The sequence below is a fragment of the Schistocerca piceifrons genome, chromosome 5 (assembly GCF_021461385.2).
Source record: "Schistocerca piceifrons isolate TAMUIC-IGC-003096 chromosome 5, iqSchPice1.1, whole genome shotgun sequence".
Classification (NCBI taxonomy): domain Eukaryota; kingdom Metazoa; phylum Arthropoda; class Insecta; order Orthoptera; family Acrididae; genus Schistocerca; species Schistocerca piceifrons.
Genome location: NC_060142.1, coordinates 118830523 through 118850165, shown reverse-complemented (window position 1 = coordinate 118850165; position 19643 = coordinate 118830523). Strand labels below are relative to the sequence as shown.

General features: G+C 44.5%; 1 protein-coding gene across 1 annotated transcript in view; it reads left to right on the top strand.

Annotated features, from left to right (window-relative positions):
* LOC124798785 overlaps positions 1 to 19643 on the top strand; it is a 129366-nt gene that overhangs the window by 8577 nt on the left and 101146 nt on the right. The window lies entirely within an intron of this gene.

The following is a 19643-nucleotide window of genomic DNA, read 5'->3' as shown; positions in this document are numbered from 1 at the left end:
CCTATGAAACGCCCGTCGAACATCCTGTCAAGGGTCAGCCTAGTGTTAATTGCGGAATGTGCAGGTGCACCATCATGCTGATAACACATACGTCGACGCGTTTCCAGTGGGACATTTTCGAGCAACGTTGGCAGATCATTCTGTAGAAACGCGATGTATGTTGCAGCTGCTTGGGCCCCTGCCATGAAGTGAGGACTAATGAGGTGGTCGCCAATGATTCCGCACCATACATTTACAGTCCACGGTCGCTGTCGCTCTACCTATCTGAGCCAGCGAGGATTGTCCACGGACCAGTAATGCATGTTCCGTAGATTCACTGCCCCGTGGTTTGTGAAACCCGCTTCATCGGTAAACAGGTAGAACTCCAACGCATTCTCTGTTAATGCCCATTGACAGAATTGCACTCGATGATTAAAGTCATCACCATGTAATTGCTGATGTAGCGACACATGAAACGGGTGAAAGCGGTGACCTTTGGATCCCTACGTAATTCGGTGCTCTCCGATACACACGATCGAACAGCGGAGGAGTGGTACTCAAGCGTCAACTTTAGGTTACAATATCTCCGGATGTAATAAACATTTTACAATGCAACAAACGGCACTGATGACGTATTTGTTTATATGTTCAGATGTGCTAACAAAACTAACGTGGTTCCATTTAAAAAAACGTAGGTTTGTGTTAAAAAACATACTTCTGTACATTTTTTATGGTTTGTATTAACCAATTACACTAACCCCTCTCCTCACGTTCGGTCTGTGGAATCGGTTCGTCAGTATTTGATGTGGTTTACGAAATATATCCAGCGGTAACGTTAGGTGAATCACCCTTTATATCGGTTGCGACATGATGTCCGTCCGACGACCCGCCGGCCGCGGGCATCTGGTTGTCGCTCGAGTCTGATATCATTCTTTCCATCTCCATCTCGGACGCCCAGTCACCAAGCTGGAGGTGTGGTACGTTAGGCGACGCATGACGTTCTTCCGATGTCTTAGGGGCAGAATCGCCAGGGGGCTCGTCGGTCAGATGAGCATCGCCATCTTGTCTTTGTCCTTGGGCAGACGTCGCCAGCAGCGAACAAGGAACCGTTGGTGTGAGGTCCACAGCCCTGGCCGCAGATGGATTTTCCTCATCCTCCTGCAACGTGTCACCATCTCTAGAACCATTTCCTGCAGACGTCCTCCTCCTCTTTCGTCGCTTGGGCGACTTCTGCTTGCGGGAACGCGTGTCCGCGTCCTATGGATCACGGCAAACAGAAGGCACCTCCTGCATCTCCGTGTCAGTACTCGAATCGATAATCAGGTATTCTCCTTCCTCACACGGCTGGGGTGCAGACGTGGTCGCTGCTGTCGAGCACGGCGACGGTTCCGATGGAGGCTTCGTCGTCGTGGGCGCAGAAACCGCGGGCCCGCGTGGGTCGGCAACTGGAACGGAACAACGTCCTCGTCCGACACGTTCCTCGCTGCCTCAACGTATGTAATAGACAGCGTTGTCGGTGGCGACGTAGGCGTCGTGTCTGCACGTGGTACCTGGACGAGGCGTCGCTGCAGGCATTCAGAGCGTACAAGCCCTTCCTGCCCGCACCCTAAACAACCCGCGGTTGACCGTCATAAATGACGATTTTCTCGACAGCCACCAATGGTCACGTACGATGGGATGTGTTTACGCAGTTCAATTCGCAGCTGACGCACTCAATTCAGTACAGGATACGTCTCGAACGTATGCCACTTTTCTTCCACGTGACTCACAAGATCAATCGAGAAAACAGGAAGAAGTTGTGTGGAACTATGAAAAAAATTAGTAAAATATACAAACTGAGTAGTCCATGCGAAGATAGGCAATATCAAGGGCAGTGGCAGTCAAGGAGCACCGTGGTCCCGTGGTTAGCGAGAGCAGCTACGAAATGAGAGGTCCAAGGTTCAAGTCTTCCCTCGAGTGAAAAGTTTAATTCTTTATTTTCAGTTTATGTGACAAACCCTTATGTTTTCATCACTTTTTTGGGAGTGATTATCACATCCACAAGAAAACCTAAATCGGGCAAGGTAGAAGAATCTTTTTACCCATTCGCTAAGTGTACAAGTTAGGTGGGTCGACAACATATTCCTGTCATGTGACGCACATGCCGTCACCAGTGTCGTATAGAATATATCAGACGTGTTTCCCGTGGAGGAATCGGTTGACCTATGACCTTGCGATCAAATGTTTTCTGTTCCCATTGGAGAGGCACGTCCTTTCGTCTATTAATCGCACTCTTTTGCGGTGCGGTCGCAAAACACAGTCACTAAACTTATTGCAGCGAACGGAGACGTCAATGAACCAACGGACAGATAATAACTTTGCGAAAATAAAGAAAGTAAAATTTTCAGTCGAGGGAATACTTGAACTCTGGACCTCTCATTCTGCAGCTACTCACGCTAACCACGGGACCACGGCGCTCCTGAGCTCACATTGTCTTTGATGTTACTTATCTTCAGATGGACTACTCACTTTCTATATTTCACTAACTTTTTTCATGGTTACACACAACTTCTTCCTGTTTTCTCGATTGATCTGTGTTCAGTTTTTCAAGGCCTATCCACTGTGCCAACTTATAACTAAATCTGACGGGGGTGCGATGGGGGGGTTCCCTTGTCAGAACTACCTCGTAAGGCCGCAGCGCGTTCACGACAAGCGTGGCCGGTACTTCAAAAGGCAGTGCGAAGATTCGTATGTTCCATACGCCGAGTCCTGCATGGTCGACAATCACTACACCCACGTTGCCGTCTGAGTGGTGAAAACCATATCCATCGGTGGAACGTCGAAGAAGTCGTTCGCAAGCTGCTTCATCTACAAGTTTCAGATAAACTGATGATCGAAAGATGTACACCAATAAGTTCCTGTGGGTATACGTGCATTACTTCACGCAGGAAACGTTCTACTTCGTATGCCTTAGGTCGTGCGTACTGGGGATTGAACGTCACTTTAATCTTGGCCTTTCTATAAGAAAGTACCATCGTCATTCTAGGTGATCTGTTTACACTGTAATGCCCCTACCCGCGCGAGGTAACTCGGCCCGCTTGCGGAGCGCCGCACAGAGCCCCACGCGCGTCCACTTCACAAGAAGGCTGAGAGCCGACTGGCCAACTGAGCTAGCCAAGCACGACTCACACCCCGTCCTCACACCTTTACTTCCGCCAGTACCTCGTCTTCTACCTTCCAAACTTCACAGAAGTTCTCCTGCGAGCTTTGCACTATTAGCACTCCTGGAACAAAGGAAGTTGCGGAGACGTGACTCAGCCACAGCCTGGGGAATGTTTCCAGAATGAGATTTTCACTCTACCGGCGGAATGTGCGCTGATATCAAACTTCCTGGCAGATTAAAACTGTGTGCCGAACCGAGACTCTAACTCGGGACCTTTGCCTATCGCGGACAAGTGTTCTACCATCTGAGCCACCCAAGCAGGACTCACGCCCCGTCCTCACAGCTTTACTTCTGCAAGTACCTCGTCTCCTACTTTCCAAACTTCACAGAAGCTCTCCCCGAGTTCGAGTCTCGGTCCGGCACACAGTTTTAATCTACCAGGAAGTTTGAGCTTTGTGAATATCAAGAGCTCAGATGGAAAACCAGTACTAAGCAAAGAAAGGAAACCTGAAAGGTGGAAGTAGCATATAAGGGTTCTATACAACGGGGATAAATTTGAAGGCAATATTATAGAAATGCAAGACAACTTAGATCAAGAAGAGATAAGAGGTAGCCTATGTTATCGAGAGAAGAAATTGACAGAGCACTGCAACAACCAAGTAGGATAAGACCCATGGAGTAGACGAAATTCTGTCGGAACTACTGACAGCCTTATGGGAGCTAGCCATGATGAAACTCTTCCACATAGTGTGGAAGATGTATGAGGCAGGTGGAATACCCTCAGACTTAATCATTCCAGTTAAAAGGAGAACAGTCGCTGACAGATGTGAAAATTAGCGAACTTTCAGTTTAATAAGTTGTGGTTGCAGAATACTATAACAAATTCTTTACAGACGATTGGAAAAATGGTATAAGCCCGTCTCGGGGAAGATCAGTTTGCTTTCCAGAGAAATGTAGGAACACGCGAGGCAATCCTTACGCTACGTTTATTTTGGAAGATAGGTTAAGGAAAGGCAAACCTTCGTTTAAAGCTTAGTTAGGTTAGTGTTTTTTTTAACGTCCCGTCGACAACGAGGTCATTAGAGACGGAGCACAAGCTCGGGTTAGGGAAGGATGGGGAAGGAAATCGGCCGTGCCCTTTCAGAGGAACCATCCCGGCATTTGCCTGAAACGATTTAGGGAAATCACGGAAAACCTAAATCAGGATGGCCGTACGCGGGATTGAACCGTCGTCCTCCCGAATGCAAGTCCAGTGTGCTAACCACTGCGCCACCTCGCTCGGTCCTTCGTTTAAAGCATTTTTATGCTTAGAGAAGGCTTCTGACAATATAAGAGAGGAATACTCTCTTTTGAATTCTGAAGGTAGCAGGTGTAAAATCCACGGAGCAAAACATTTTTTTTATAACTTGTACAGAACCAGACGGCAGTTATATGAATCTTGGAGCATAAAAAATAATCAGTGTTTGTGATGGGAGTGAGACAGGGTTGTAACCTATCGCCGATGTTATTCAGTCTGTATATTGAGCAAGCAGTACAGGAACCCAAAGAAAAATTAGGAGTAGGAATTAAAGTTCACGGAGAAGAGATCAAGACCTTTTCGCGAGGATGCTTTCAGTTACTGGTCTATTCTACCGCTATGAGAGTATTTTGTAGCTCTGTGCAAGACGTACAGTATCTATGTAGACACATATATTTCACTGTGATGTATGGCCGTGGGTTCTAGGCGCTGCAGTCTGGAACCGCGAGACCGCTCCGGTCGCAGGTTCGAATCCTGCCCCGGGCATGGATGTGTGTGATGTCCTTAGGTTAGTTACGTTTAACTAGTTCTAAGTTCTATTAGACTAATGACCATAGAAGTTGAGTCCCATAATGCTCAGAGCCATTTGAACCATTTTTACTATGATGTATCGCGTTATGGTAATGTATTGGTGACTTAACAACAACAGTTAATTCGATAATGAATAGTGCCGCACTCATAAAAGAACGACCTCAGAAGAGCGTGTCAAGAAAGCTGGTACCGATCTCATTCCACTCTTTTGCCTTTTTTAACAAACCGTTGGCAGAACGAGGATGACGCCGAAAGAATTTGGCCACAGTTGCTAAGGATTTTTATTCAAAACCTAAGCATTGGTGAGGTTCGAACCCGAGACGTTTGCAAGTCAACGAATCTAAACCCAGACTGCGGGAATGATGTTGTTGTCGTGGTCTTCAGTCCAGAGACTGGTTTGATGCTGCTCTCCATGCTACTCTATCCTGTGCAAGCTTCTTCATCTCCCAGTACCTACTGCAACCAACATACTTGTGAATCAGCTTAGTGTATTCATCCCTTGGTCTCCCTCTACGATTTTTACCCTTCCCGCTTCCCTCCAATATTAAACTGGTGATCCCATGACGCCTCAGAACATCTACTACCAACCGATCCCTTCTTCTAGTCACGTTGTGCCACAAACCCCTCTACTCCACAATTCTACTCAGTACCTACCCGTTAGTTACGTGATCTACCCATCTAATCTACAGCATTCTTCTGTAGCACCACATTTCGAAAGCTTCTATTCTCTTCTTGTCGAAACTATTTATCGTAAATGTTTCACTTCCAAACATGGTTGCACTCTATACAAATACTTTCATAAAAGACTTCCTGACACTTCAATCTATTCTCGATGTTAACAAACTTCTTTTCTTCAGTAATGCTTTCCATGCCATTGTCAATCTACATTTTACATCCACTCTACTTCAACCACGATCAGTTATTTCGTTCCCAAATAACAAAACTCCTTTACTGCTTTAAGTGTCTCATTTCCTGACCTAATTCCCTCAGCAACACCTGATTTAATTGGAGTACATTTCATTATCGTCGTTTTGCTTTTGTTGATGTTCGTCTTATATCCTCCTTTCAAGACACTGTCCAATCCGTTCAACTGCTCTTCGAGGGCCGTTGCTGCCTCTGACAGAATTACAATCTCATCGGCAAACCTCACATTTGTATTTTTTCTCCGTGGATTTTAATTCCTACTCCAAATTTTTGTGTGTAACTGAAATACAACACTATGTCCGAGTAAATTTGAAAATACTACATGAGCAGTCGCGCGGTGTACTGAGTTACACAAAATTTCCAGTTATACAAATTCATTAGCATCGAGAATCAGTAGACAGCATACTGAAGTAGTGAGGATACTAATGAAGGAACTGCTAGAGTTTAAAATGATTCCAGCATTGTCAACGTAAAGAATGAAATCTTCGTATATCCATGATTGAAATGGACGATTTGGGACGTCAGCTAGTATATGTTAAAAAATGATGAAATTCCTCCAGCTGTATTAAGGTGTTGGTTTTATTGGTGACTAGTTTCGATTTTGTTACAACATCATCTTCAGGCCCATAATTGTTGACAGCAACCGTATGTGTCGAACACAAGTAGTCAGTTGTGAGATAGGCCTATCTCAGCACTACTAGTGTTAGACATATACGGTTTCTATCAACAAGTATGAGACTGACTTCACTTGCAAGTAGTTAGACGACGGCGGTGTGAGTTCAAATGGTTCAAATGGCTCTGAGCACTATGGACTTAACATCTATGGTCATCAGTCCCCTAGAACTTAGAACTACTTAAACCTAACTAACCTGAGGACATCACACAACACCCGGTCATCGCGAGGCAGAGAAAATCCCTGACCCCGCCGGGAATCGAACCCGGGAACCCGGGCGTGGGAAGCGAGAACGCTACCGCACGACCACGAGCTGCGGACGGCGGTGTGAGTTCAAACGTCTCGGACTACTCGTTTGCCGAGGGCACACTTATTCGTTATTCGTTTACCTGACTTGACGTTTGGTATCCTTTGCGCTCTGTCGTATAAGCCAGCCAAATTGGTCCTTGGTACGACCAGTGAACCAGTGTGTCACACACTGAAATCTATCATGATTTCAGGGCTCTGGTACAGAGTAAACTGCGATCCGTCTGCCTGATCGCTAGATCGTCATATTTTTGCATTTCTTTCGTAGTCGCGATCGATTCACAGGTGCCACCTCCACATCTTACTTCCGTCGCACACATCTCGCCAGCTGCAAGTTACATTACCGCACGAAGCAAACAGGCTAGCCTACTGCCGCTCTGGCATTGACAGGGCGTACAGATCTCAATCGCCACTTGCCCTCAGCTGCACCTATGTAGAGATAATTCAGTAGATTTGATCAGTCAAATTCTGCTCAGCGACAGATCAATTCAGATCGTGTTATCCACATGTTTAGAGCCAGAGTACTTGACCCACTCCACTAGTTAAACTGCCTCTGCCACCCAGGATCCCTGTCCAGTGCAGTCTTACATCACCTGTCAGTTATTTATGGTATTCAATCAAGAACTTGTTTAGCATAATGTCTGTTTTGGAAAAATAAATGTTGTTCCTACACTACATATTGCCTACAGGCCCAATCATTATGTAGTCCCTCCAGGGTACCCTTTCAACTATAAAATTGCACCCAGTAGACACATAAATAACTACAGAAAAATCAGTGTATGTACACCCACAACGCTTCGCTGAATACATTCTGTAATTCATTACTGTAACTGGTATTAAAAAAAGCTTTTCCTAAACGCGACTATAAATTAATATAATACATTACTGGCCAATAAAATTGCTACACCACGGAGATGACGTGCTACAGACGCGAAATTTAATCGACAGGAAGAAGATGCTGTGATATGCAAATGATTAGCTGTTCAGAGCGTTCACACAAGGTTGGCGCCGGTAGCGACACCTACAACATGCTGACATGAGGAAAGTTTCCTACCGATTTCTCATACACAAACAGCAGTTCACCGGCGTTGCCTGGTGAAACATTGTCGTGATGCGTCGTGTAAGGAGGAGAAATGCGTACCATCACGTTCCCGACTTTGATAAAGGTCGGATTGTAGCCTATCGCGATTGCAGTTTATCGTATCGTGACATTGCTGCTCGCGTTGGTCGAGATCCAACGACTGTTAGCAGAATATGGAATCGGTGGATTTAGGAGGGTAATACGGAACGCTGTGCTGGATCCCAACGGCCTCGTATCTCTATCAGTCGACATGACAGGCATGTTATCCGCACGGCTGTAACGGATCGTGGAGCCACGTCTCGATCTCTGAGTCAACAGATGGGGACGTTTGCAGGATAAAACCATCTGCACGAACAGTTCTACGACGTTTGCAGCAGCATGGACTATAAGCTCGGAGACCATGGCTGCGGTTACTCTTGACTCTGCATCATAGACAAGAGCGCCTGCGATGGTGTACTCAACGACGAACCTGGGTGCACGAATGGCAAAGTGTCATTTTTTCGGATGAATCCAAGTTCTGTTTACAGCATCATGATGGTCACATCCGTGTTTGGTGACATCGCGGTGAACGCACATTGGAAGCGTGTATTCGTCATCGCCATACTGGCGTATCACCCGGCGTGATGGTATGGGATGCCATTGGTTATACGTCTCGGTCACCTCTTGTACGCATTGACGGCACTTCGGACAGTGGACGTTACATTTCAGATGTGTTACGACCCGTGGCTCTACCCTTCATTCGATCCCTGCGAGACCCTACATTTCAGCAGGATAATGCACGACGACATGTTGCAGGTCCTGTACAGGCCTTTCTGAATACAGAAAATGTTCGACTGCTGCCCTGGCCAGCACATTCTCCAGATCTCTCACCAATTGAATAAGTCTGGTCAATGGTGGCCGAGCAACTGGCTCGACACAATACGCCAGTCACTACTCTTGATGAACTGTGGTATCGTGTTGAAACTGCATGGGCAGCTGTACCTGCACACGCCATCCAAGCTCTGTTTGGCTCAATGCACAGGCGTATCAAAGGCCGTTATTACGGCCAGAGGAAGTTGTGTGGCACTTATTTCTCAGGATCTATGCACCCAAATTGCGTGAAAATGTAATCACATGTCAGTTCTAGTATAATATATGGGTCTAATGAATACCCGTTTATCATCTGCATTTCTTCTTGGTGTAGCAATTTTAATGGCCGGTAGTGTATTACAAAGACTCTGGCATAAGCGTAGACAGCGTCTAGCACATTGAAATGAACGTGCACGAAACTCGAAACCATTTCCCAAAACACGTAGAGGAGTTGATAAATAATTCCACTTTAGGTATTTCACCATTGCTACCGTTTCCAGGAGCTTATCACAATTACTGGGACAGTAACACACACTGTTACGTGTTTGTATTAAGAACGCACTTTGTAGCTACAGATTAACTGTTTTGATTTGTAACTATGCTCCTCTTCGAGTTTACTACGATTTCTCTCTACTATAATCAAATGATCTGCGGGAAATTTCTGGACACCAAGATTATTCTCGAATCCTATCCTCCTTCCTGTTTCTCATTTGCCGTGATTGTATCTTTAACGCAGCAAAGGCTCTGACACACCGGGGAGGGAATATCGTGAACCAAAAAATCACGCAACATGATTTATTCAGTGGTGTCAGTATGCCTTCTGATTTTAGGAGACATAACCTAAAGTCATGATCAAGTCACGACTTATAAGTATAAAGCAGTCAAGATTTAACTCTTAAGCGAGTTCTCGTCTAAAATATGATAAACTGCTAGCTACAGTACAGTTTTATGAAAACGGGAATTGTAAAACTATTCTGACATGATTACGTGAACAACTTGGAGGTATACGGCAATCCAGAATTATAATCTTAAGTGAGTACTCATGTAAATCATAATAAACTACTGGCTGCAGTATAACGTTACCCAAGTGGGGATTGTAAAACTGTGCTGATATATGGCTGTACGAAATGAATTATAAACCTTGTGTTATGCAGGGTTTTCTTGGTGGGAGAGCCAGGTATTTTCCTCCGTTGTATAGATCCAGCTGAAGTCTTCAGTGTTTAGTAGGTTGGCGAAGTGGATAAGTTGCTTCTGCGTGTTACTCGCTCGTCATTAAACACCTCTTAACGGATGATTTGGAAACAGAGACAATATTCACATTCCAATACCATGACTGACATTCCATAAAAGCCGTAGGACAGTTCTGCATTAGTTCTGCTGTCCTGTTTTAGTCAGTACATTCCTCCCAGTCATGGCATCACATACTGCAGTGCTAAGTATTGATTAGAAAGTACTGGTTTCGATTCCACATTGGTCGGTCTTATTACTAACAACTGTCACTTCTCTATCTTCACCAGTATCTACTTTCGTTGGCAGTTCACTAGTTGCAACATAGTAATATTCGATGTACTTTTTCCAATCATCATTTAGCTTGAAGGCTGTTTTCTTTTAATTGTGTACTTTCGGTGTACGTAGTTTCAGAGCTCTTTCCAACAATCACCTGCGTCACAAAAGAAGCGTTTCCGGTTATCTCACGACCTCTAACGAGCACTGAACACTATTTGGAGCATGTAACAATTTAATTTCTAGTATCCTCTATGTCCATGACATCCTAAGCGTCATCTACATAAGTCAAAGGAAGTAATACACTGACTGCAGCATAATCCTTCCGACAGTTTGCAAACCATCATACACAGGATCTCCAATGCTGCAGCCACTGCCTAGGGAAGAAATTTAGCGACATATAATGTTATAAACTAATGGTTATATCGCAGCTTGGTGTGGGTATATGTAAGTGGCGATCTAAAAGTTGCTTCTCGAAAGCTGTACAGACCACACTCGTTGTGCCAATCCAACAGTATCTCTGTGAGCAATTGAGGCGATCATCCCACTGACGCAGTAGGTTGAAGATACCCATTTGGTAAAACATGGTGAGCTGCTATGTGAAGACGTCAAGAACTGCATGCTCCACGTCGCCCCTTTTAAGAAACCGAAGGCGTGATAATGGCATGGGGAGTCTTGGTTCAGTCGGCAACCGCAGTAAGATGGTTGTATCTGTATATTGAAGACTGTTTTAACAAAATTCGTCACAGCGCGGGATTAGCCGAGCGGTCTCGGGCGCTGCACTCATGGACTGTGCGGCTGGTCCCGGCGGAGGTTCGAGTCCTCCCTCGGGCATGGGTGTGTGTGTTTGTCCTTAGGATAATTTAGGTTAAGTAGTGTGTAAGCTTAGGGACTGATCACCTCAGCAGTTAAGTCCCATAAGATTTCACACACATTTTTTAACAAATTTAGTCTACAACACCTATCAGTCAGCTGTTTGGTACTTCCTCCTGCCACTAACAACACTTTGCAAAAAATGGTTCAAATGACTCTGAGCACTATGGGACTTAACAGCTGTGGTCATCAGTCCCCTAGAACTTAGAACTACTTAAACCTCACTAACCTAAGGACAGCACACAACACCCAGTCATCACGAGGCAGAGAATATCCCTGACCCCGCCGGGAATCGAACCTGGGAACCCTGGCGTGGGAAGCGAGAACGCTACCGCACGACCACGAGCTGCGGACCGTTGTCTATCGAATCGCGAAGCTCGGCGCACCGTTCCTACAAGATGGTTTTCGAAAGACACGCTGCCGCATACAAATTCTTCATTCTCAACTGGATATATGCCGATGTTTCCCCTTTGGCAGCGAGCACATTGGTCTGTTTGGACGCAATTGGTAATAACGTCACTGTAGTGCATATCTCTGCATTTACCGCAGACGTTTCGGAAAAACATGAATTCCACACTGATCCGTTGGCTACACCCACAGCAAAGTCACGCTATGTTGCATAGATGCTGCAGCAACTCCCTCCAACAACAACTTTAAATCAACCCTTACATAAAGCGCTAAATGATTAATAAACCCCGAATCTATTTGCAGCATATTTTCGACAATTTTGACACCGCACAGGAATTATGGACTATCTGGCAAGATAAACGACAGCCACATAATGCAAGCTTTGCAAAAAAGCAGTAACATCTAGTTCACCATTCAGTCATACATCTTCTCATGCTTAGAATGTATTTTTGTGTAGCGATAGGGTCAGAATGCCTAGCACCAGGGAAAGCTATTTTTGTTGATGGCAGTAGTCTGTACCAGCGGCAAAATCCTCAGGAAAGGTAGAGCTGTTGACAACTGCTGTTGATAGTGCATAACTGCAAATAAACATATTTCCCAATATCATGACTTAAATCAGTCTTGATTCAATCGGCAATACTAGTAAGACGGTTGGTCCTGTATGCTGGAGACTGTGTTAACAAAGTTACTCTACAACACCTACCAGTCTGCTGTTTGGTTCTTCCTCCCGCCATTAACAAATGTGCCATTAACATACTTCTACTGCTACTACTACTACTACTACTACTACTACGTGATCAGGCCCAGTGGACCGCACGCATCTACAAGTTTCCTCCTCCACTGTACACTGTCCATTGCTGTTATCCGCCATTCGTCCACATCTATTGACACATCCCTCCAACGCTTCTTGGGTCCCCTGGCAGTCTCTTTCCTGTAGGAGCTTCCGAGGCCATCTGTGATCCTCCATCCGGGCAACATGGCCGGCACACTGCATTCGTTTGTCTTTGACATTTCCTGCTATGTTGGGCTGCTGGTATAGTTCCTCAAGCTCTTGGTTGTATCTGATCCTCCATTCCCCTGTATCTGCATCCAGAACCGGACCTAAGATCTTCCGAAGGACTTTTCTCTCAAAAACAAGGAGCTTATGGAAGTCCTGTTTCCAGATACTCCACGTCTCACAGCCATATAGAACAACAGGCTGGATCAGGGTTTTGTACAGTCGAATCTTGAGCTGTGTGGAGAGATATCTGGACCGAGACAGTTGTGCTAGGCTGTGGTAAGATCGGTTTCCTGTTTGTATTCTGACATTGATCTCTGCTTCACATGAAGAGTCGTCAGTGAAAAGTGCCCCTAGGTATTTGAATTCATGTAGGACTGGTCCCCAACCTGCAGTGATTGTAATGACCAGCAGTCTGACAATGACCACGCGTCATAAAGAGGTACTCTTTCTTGGCTTCTTTTATGTTTAGCCCAAATTTGCTGGCAGCCTCCTTTAGTGCTTTGGTCATTTGCTCCAACTCCTCTTCCGACCTAGAGAGTAAACAGATGTCATCTGCATAGGCTAAGTATGCCAGTCTCTTTCCTTCGATTTCAATCCCTTCGTTCTCTTGGAAGGTCTCGCATACGATATTCACGAGGGCAAAGTTAACATAAAAAAAGAAAAACAGACTTACGAGGGATATAAACGTATCCTAGGAACTGAAATTCAGTTTTCTTACAATGAATACCCAACACTTCATCATATCAATTAAATCAAACATGTCACAAAGGTTCCACATCGTTTACATCTGTCAGTACTCTATTTACAATACAGTTTTGCTAAGTGCAGCACTGCCTCCTGCCAAAACTTCCATGTGTTCTTATTATTGCAAAATGACTGTGTTTGTCACAATACGCTAATTATTAAATATTAAAACCGTTCACAACATTTCACCACCTCTATATCAGAGGTACAGCATTATCTGACGTAGTTTGTCCTACCGCGCAGTGATACAGTAGGGAATGTGTTTCCACAGACCACAGCTTTAGACATCTCCAAGCAACAGCGAATGAATATCTCTATGCAGACTATCCTAAGAAAACACTTTTCTTCTGTGGCCCCTATGTACATGGCCATAAATATGAGTGACATCTTCATTAGACTGTTATGGAAAATGGTTTGTTCCTTTCTTATTCCTATGACGCTCTAAATTTTCTTTTAGCCAGAAAAGAAAATGATCTATGTATTCATCTGATCTGTTTTTGCCTTATGTCCTATGAAGATGTTCGATGGACAAAACTGGTAGATATTAGATGTCAAATAAGAACAACTGATGGTTAAAATACATTTTTCCCACAGCATGTGTTGCTGTTCCGTTACACTATTGGTAATAAGCCGCTGGAAAGTGTAACAAGAGTAACTGAAATTATTTATAACCTCCATGATATGTTTTGCGAAATGATTTCGAATTTCAAGTAACTTTCTTCATGTGTTAGGCGCTGTGTACATCATATGCCAGACTCTTTTGTAATATTACATTAATTTACATATGGATTTAGAAGAGTAATAATTCTTGCATACTATTCAAGAGGTTATGGGAACATAGTGTGTCAGAACACAGCAACGTCTCTTCAGCCATCCAGTATACCAGTTGTGTCATCAGTGGATGGTTATGTGGAGGATTTAATGAAACGCTTGTGTTTTCTATTCCTGCCCCATGCCTTGGCGATGTGTTGTAGGCTGTGTTTATTTGTTAATATCAAATTACTTCAAGTCACGTCTCTTGAGATATAGACTATGGAAATTTGTTAATAGCAATTTAATATTATACAAGTTGAGACTCCTAAAGGTGCCACACCTAACATGATACAGTATGAAGTACCCTGACTCTTCCCAAATTTTCAGTTTTTCACCTAAAATCGTATTTTTGCATATTTAACCAAACTTAACATGTTTTTGCAATTACCTGAGTTCCATTTCAATATTCCGGACGCCGCGTCAACGTTATGATTTTCGCACATGATCATAATGCAGTATGTGTCCAAATTCGTTATCAGTGTTGTCGAAGCACCCCTTCTAAGCACCACCTTTGACAACTGGGACACTTGAGTGGGCAGTACAGGGAGAGTGTCAAGGCTGTATTTATTAATAATAAATGCCGTCGAATCACGGTTGTTAATAACAACTTAATATTTAGTCATTCAAGGCACCAACAGAGGACCCACACACACATAGAGGTAACTACACTACTGGCCATTAAAATTGCAACACCAAGAAGAAATGAAGATGATAAACGGGTATTCATTGGACAATTATATATTACTACTAGAACTGACATGTGATTACATTGTCCGCAGCTCGTGGTTTCGGTAGCGTTCTCGCTACCCACGCCCGGGTTCCCGGGTTCGATTCCCGGCTGGGTCAGGGATTTTCTCTGTCTCGTGATGACTGGGTGTTGTGTGATATCCTTAGGTTAGTTAGGTTTAAGTAGTTCTAAGTTCTAGGGGACTGATGACCATAGAAGTTAAGTCCCATAGTGCTCCGAGCCATTTGAACCATTTGTGATTACATTTTCACGCAATTTGGGTGCATAGATCCTGAGAAATCAGTACCCAGAACACCCACCTATAGCCCTAATAACGGCCTTGAAAGGCCTGGGCATTGAGTCAGAGCTTGGATGGCCGGTACAGGTACAGCTGCCCATGCAGCTTCAACACGATACCACAGTTCATCAAGACTAGTGACTGGCGTATTGTAACCAAACGTTTTCAATTGGTGAGAGATCTGGAGAATGTGCTGGCCAGGGCAGCACTCGAACATTTACTGTATCCAGAAAGACCCGTACAGGACCTGCAACATGCGGTCGTGCACTATCCTGCTGAAATGTAGGGTTTCGCAGGGATCGAGTGAAGGGTAGAGCCACGGGTCGTAACACATCTGAAATGTAACGTCCACTGTTCAAAGTGCCGTCAATGCGAACAAGAGGTGACCGAGACGTGTAACCAATGGCACCCCATTCCATCACGCCAGGTGATACGCCAGTATGGCGATGACGAATACACGCTTGCAATGTGTGTTCACTGTAATGTCGTCAAACACGGATACGACCATCATGATGCTGTAAACAGAACCTGGATTCATCCGAAAAAATGACGTTTTGCCATTCGTGCACCCAGGTTCGTCGTTGAGTGCACCATCGCAGGCGCTCCTGTCTATGATGCAATGTCAAGAGTAACCGCAGCAATGGTCTCCGAGGTGTAGTCCATGCTGCTGCAAACGTCGTCGAACTGTTCGTGCAGGTGGTTGTTGTCTTGCAAACGTCCCCATCTGTTGACTCAGAGATCGAGACGTGGCTGCACTATCCGTTACAGCCATGCGGATAAGATGCCTGTCGTCTCAACTGCTAGTGATACGAGGCCGTTGGGGTCCAGTACGGCGTTCCGTATTACCCTCGTGAACCCACCGATTCCATATACTGCTAACAGTCATTGGACCTCGACCAACGCGAGCAGCAATGTCACGATACGATAAACCGCAATCGCTATAGGCTACAATCCGACCTTTATCCAAGTCGGAAACGTGATGGTACGCATTTCTCCTCCTTACACGACGCATCACAACAATGTTTCACCAGGCAACGCCGGTGAACTGCTGTTTGTGTATGAGAAATCGGTAGGAAACTTTCCTCATGTCTGCATGTTGTAGGTGTCGCTACCGGCGCCAACCTTGTGTGAACGCTCTGAAAAGCCAATCATTTGCATATCACAGCATCTTCTTCCTGTCGGATAAATTTCGCGTCTGTAGCACGCCATCTTCGTGGTGTAGCAATTTTAATGTTCAGTAATGAATTATATTAATTTATAGTCGCGTTTAGGAAACGCTTTTTTTAATACCAGTTACAGTAATGACTTACAGAATGTATTCGGCGAAGCGTTGTGGGTGTACATACACTGATTTTTCTGTAGTTATTTATGTGTCTACTGGGTGCAATTTTATAGTTGAAAGGGTACCCTGGTGGGACTTTATAATGATTGGGCCTGTAGGCAAAATGTAGTGTAGGAACAACATTTATTTTTCCAAAACAGACATTATGCTAAACAAGTTCTTGATTGAATACCGTAAATAACTGACAGGTGATGTAAGACTGCACTGGACAAGGATCCTGGGTGGCAGAGACAGTTTAACTAGTGGAGTGGGTCAAGTACTCTGGCTCTAAAAATGTGGATAACACGATCTGAATTGATCTGTCGCTGAGCAGACTTTGACTGATCAAATCCACTGAATTATCTCTACGTAGGTGCAGCTGAGAGCAAGTGGCGATTGAGATCTGTACGCCCTGTCAATGCTAGAGCGGCGGTATGTTACCCTGTTTGCTTCGTGCGGTAATGTAACTTGCAGCTGGCGAGATGTGTGCGACGGAAGTAAGATGTGGAGGTGGCACCTGTGAATCGATCGCGACTACGAAAGAAATGCAAAAATATGACGATCTAACGATCAGGCAGACGGATCGCAGTTTACTCTGTACCAGAGCCCTGAAATCATGGTAGATTTCAGTGTGTGACACACTGGTTCACTGGTCGTACCAAGGACCAATTTGGCTGGCTTATACGACAGAGCGCACAAGGATACCAAACGTCAAGTCAGGTAAACGAAAAACGAATAAGTGTGCCCTCGGCAAACGAGTAGTCCGAGAACTCACACCGCCGTCCGCATCTCGTGGTCATGCGGTAGCGTTCTCGCTTCCCACGCCCGGGTTCCATGGTTCGATTCCCGGCGGGGTCAGGGATGACTGGGTGTTGTGTGATGTCCTTAGGTTAGTTAGGTTTTATTAGTTCTAAGTTCTAGGGGACTGATGACCATAGATGTTAAGTCCCATAGTGCTCAGAGCCATTTGAACCATTTGAACTCACACCGCCGTCGTCTAACTACTTGCAAGTGAAGTCAGTCTCAGAAAAGGTTAGGTCCAACACACATCACACATACTTGTTGATAGAAACCGTATATGTCTAACACTAGTAGTGCTGAGATAGGCCTATCTCACAACTGACTACTTGTGTTAGACATATACGGTTTCTATCAACAATTATGGGCCTGAAGATGATGTTGTAACAAGATCGAAACTAGTGACCAATAAAACCAACACCTTAATACAGCTGGAGGAATTTCGTCATTTTTTAACATATACTAGCTGACGTCCCAAATCGTCCATTACAAGTATGGATATACGAAGATTTCACTCTTTACGTTGACAATGCTGGAATCATTTTAAACTCTAGCAGTTCCTTCATTAGTATCCTCACTACTTCAGTATGCTGTCTACTGATTCTCGATGCTAATGAGTTTGTATAACTGGAAATTTTGTGTTACTCAGTACACCGCGTGACTGCTCATGTAGTATTTTCAAATTTACTCGGACATAGTGTTGTATTTCAGTTACACACAAAAATTTGGAGTAGGAATTAAAATCCACGGAGAAAAAATACAAATGTGAGGTTTGCCGATGAGATTGTAATTCTGTCAGAGGCAGCAACGGCCCTCGAAGAGCAGTTGAACGGATTGGACAGTGTCTTGAAAGGAGGATATAAGACGAACATCAACAAAAGCAAAACGTCGATAGTGAAATGTAGTCCAATTAAATCAGGTGTTGCTGAGGGAGTTAGGTCAGGAAATCAGACACTTAAAGCAGTAAAGGAGTTTTGTTATTTGGGAACGAAATAACTGATCATGGTCGAAGTAGAGTGGATATAAAATGCAGATTGACAATGGCATGGAAAGCATTACTGAAGAAAAGAAGTTTGTCAACATCGTGAATAGATTTAAGTGTCAGGAAGTCTTTTATGAAAGTATTTGTATAGAGTGCAACCATGTTTGGAAGTGAAACATTTACGATAAATAGTTTCGACAAGAAGAGAATAGAAGCTTTCGAAATGTGGTGCTACAGAAGAATGCTGTAGATTAGATGGATAGATCACGTAACTAACGGGGAGGTACTGAGTAGAATAGTGGAGAAGAGGAATTTGTGGCACAACGTGACTAGAAGAAGGGATCGGTTGGTAGTACATCTTCTGAGGCATCGTGAGATCACCAGTTTAATATTGGAGGGAAGCGGGAAGGGTAAAAATCGTAGAGGGAGACCAAGGGACGGATACACTAAGCAGATTCACAAGTATGTCGGTTGCAGTAGGTACTGGGAGATGATGAAGCTTCCACAGGATAGAGTAGCATGGAGAGCAGCATCAAACCAGTCTCTGGACTGAAGACCACGACAACAACATCATTCCCGCAGTCTGGGTTTAGATTCGTTGACTTGCAAACGTCTCGGGCTCGAACCTCACCAATGCTTAGGTTTTGAATAAAAATCCTTAGCAACAGTGGCCAAATTCTTTCGGCGTCAACCTCGTTCTGCCAACGGTTTGTTAAAAAAGGCAAAGGAGTGGAATGAGATCGGTACCAGCTTTCTTGACACGCTCTTCTGAGGTCGTTCTTTTATGAGTGCGGCACTATTCATTATGGGGTCAGTTCACTTTTTGCGGTCACTATTGATTTTGTAGGCTCACGTTTCAACCAAGCCACAGGAACATATCTAAAGATGCAGCATCCCTTGTCCATAATGGCCAAGAAACGTGACGATTTCTTCCTGGGAAGGGTTAGATGATGTCTCATTTGACTAGAATGGGCAGAGGCCGGAACTGAGGATTTTAGTGGTTGGGACTGGAGGCATAATTTTCTATGTGAAACACCGATACGTAGAAAAATATTATATGTCTCTCTGGAAGACTAAGTTCTACCGTCTGAATAATGTCTTGTATTTCGCCTACACGCTGTTGATGAAGCATGGCTGGTATGCACTCCACCAGTCTCAGGCAGTTAGTGAAAGCACAAGTGAATAATCTTGAATCTCGTACTCTGCAATTAGGAGATATGTCTACAGTAGCCTCTGCAAGCAGTAGCAGAGTGTCAATTACCAAACCTGTACGCAGATACCATATCGGCTCACCCAAAATTCGTAAATAGTTGTGGCACACTTCAGTGATTCAGTGAGTTGCTTAACAAGCTACAGTCACAGTAACAGTCGAATAATTACATTATATAAACACA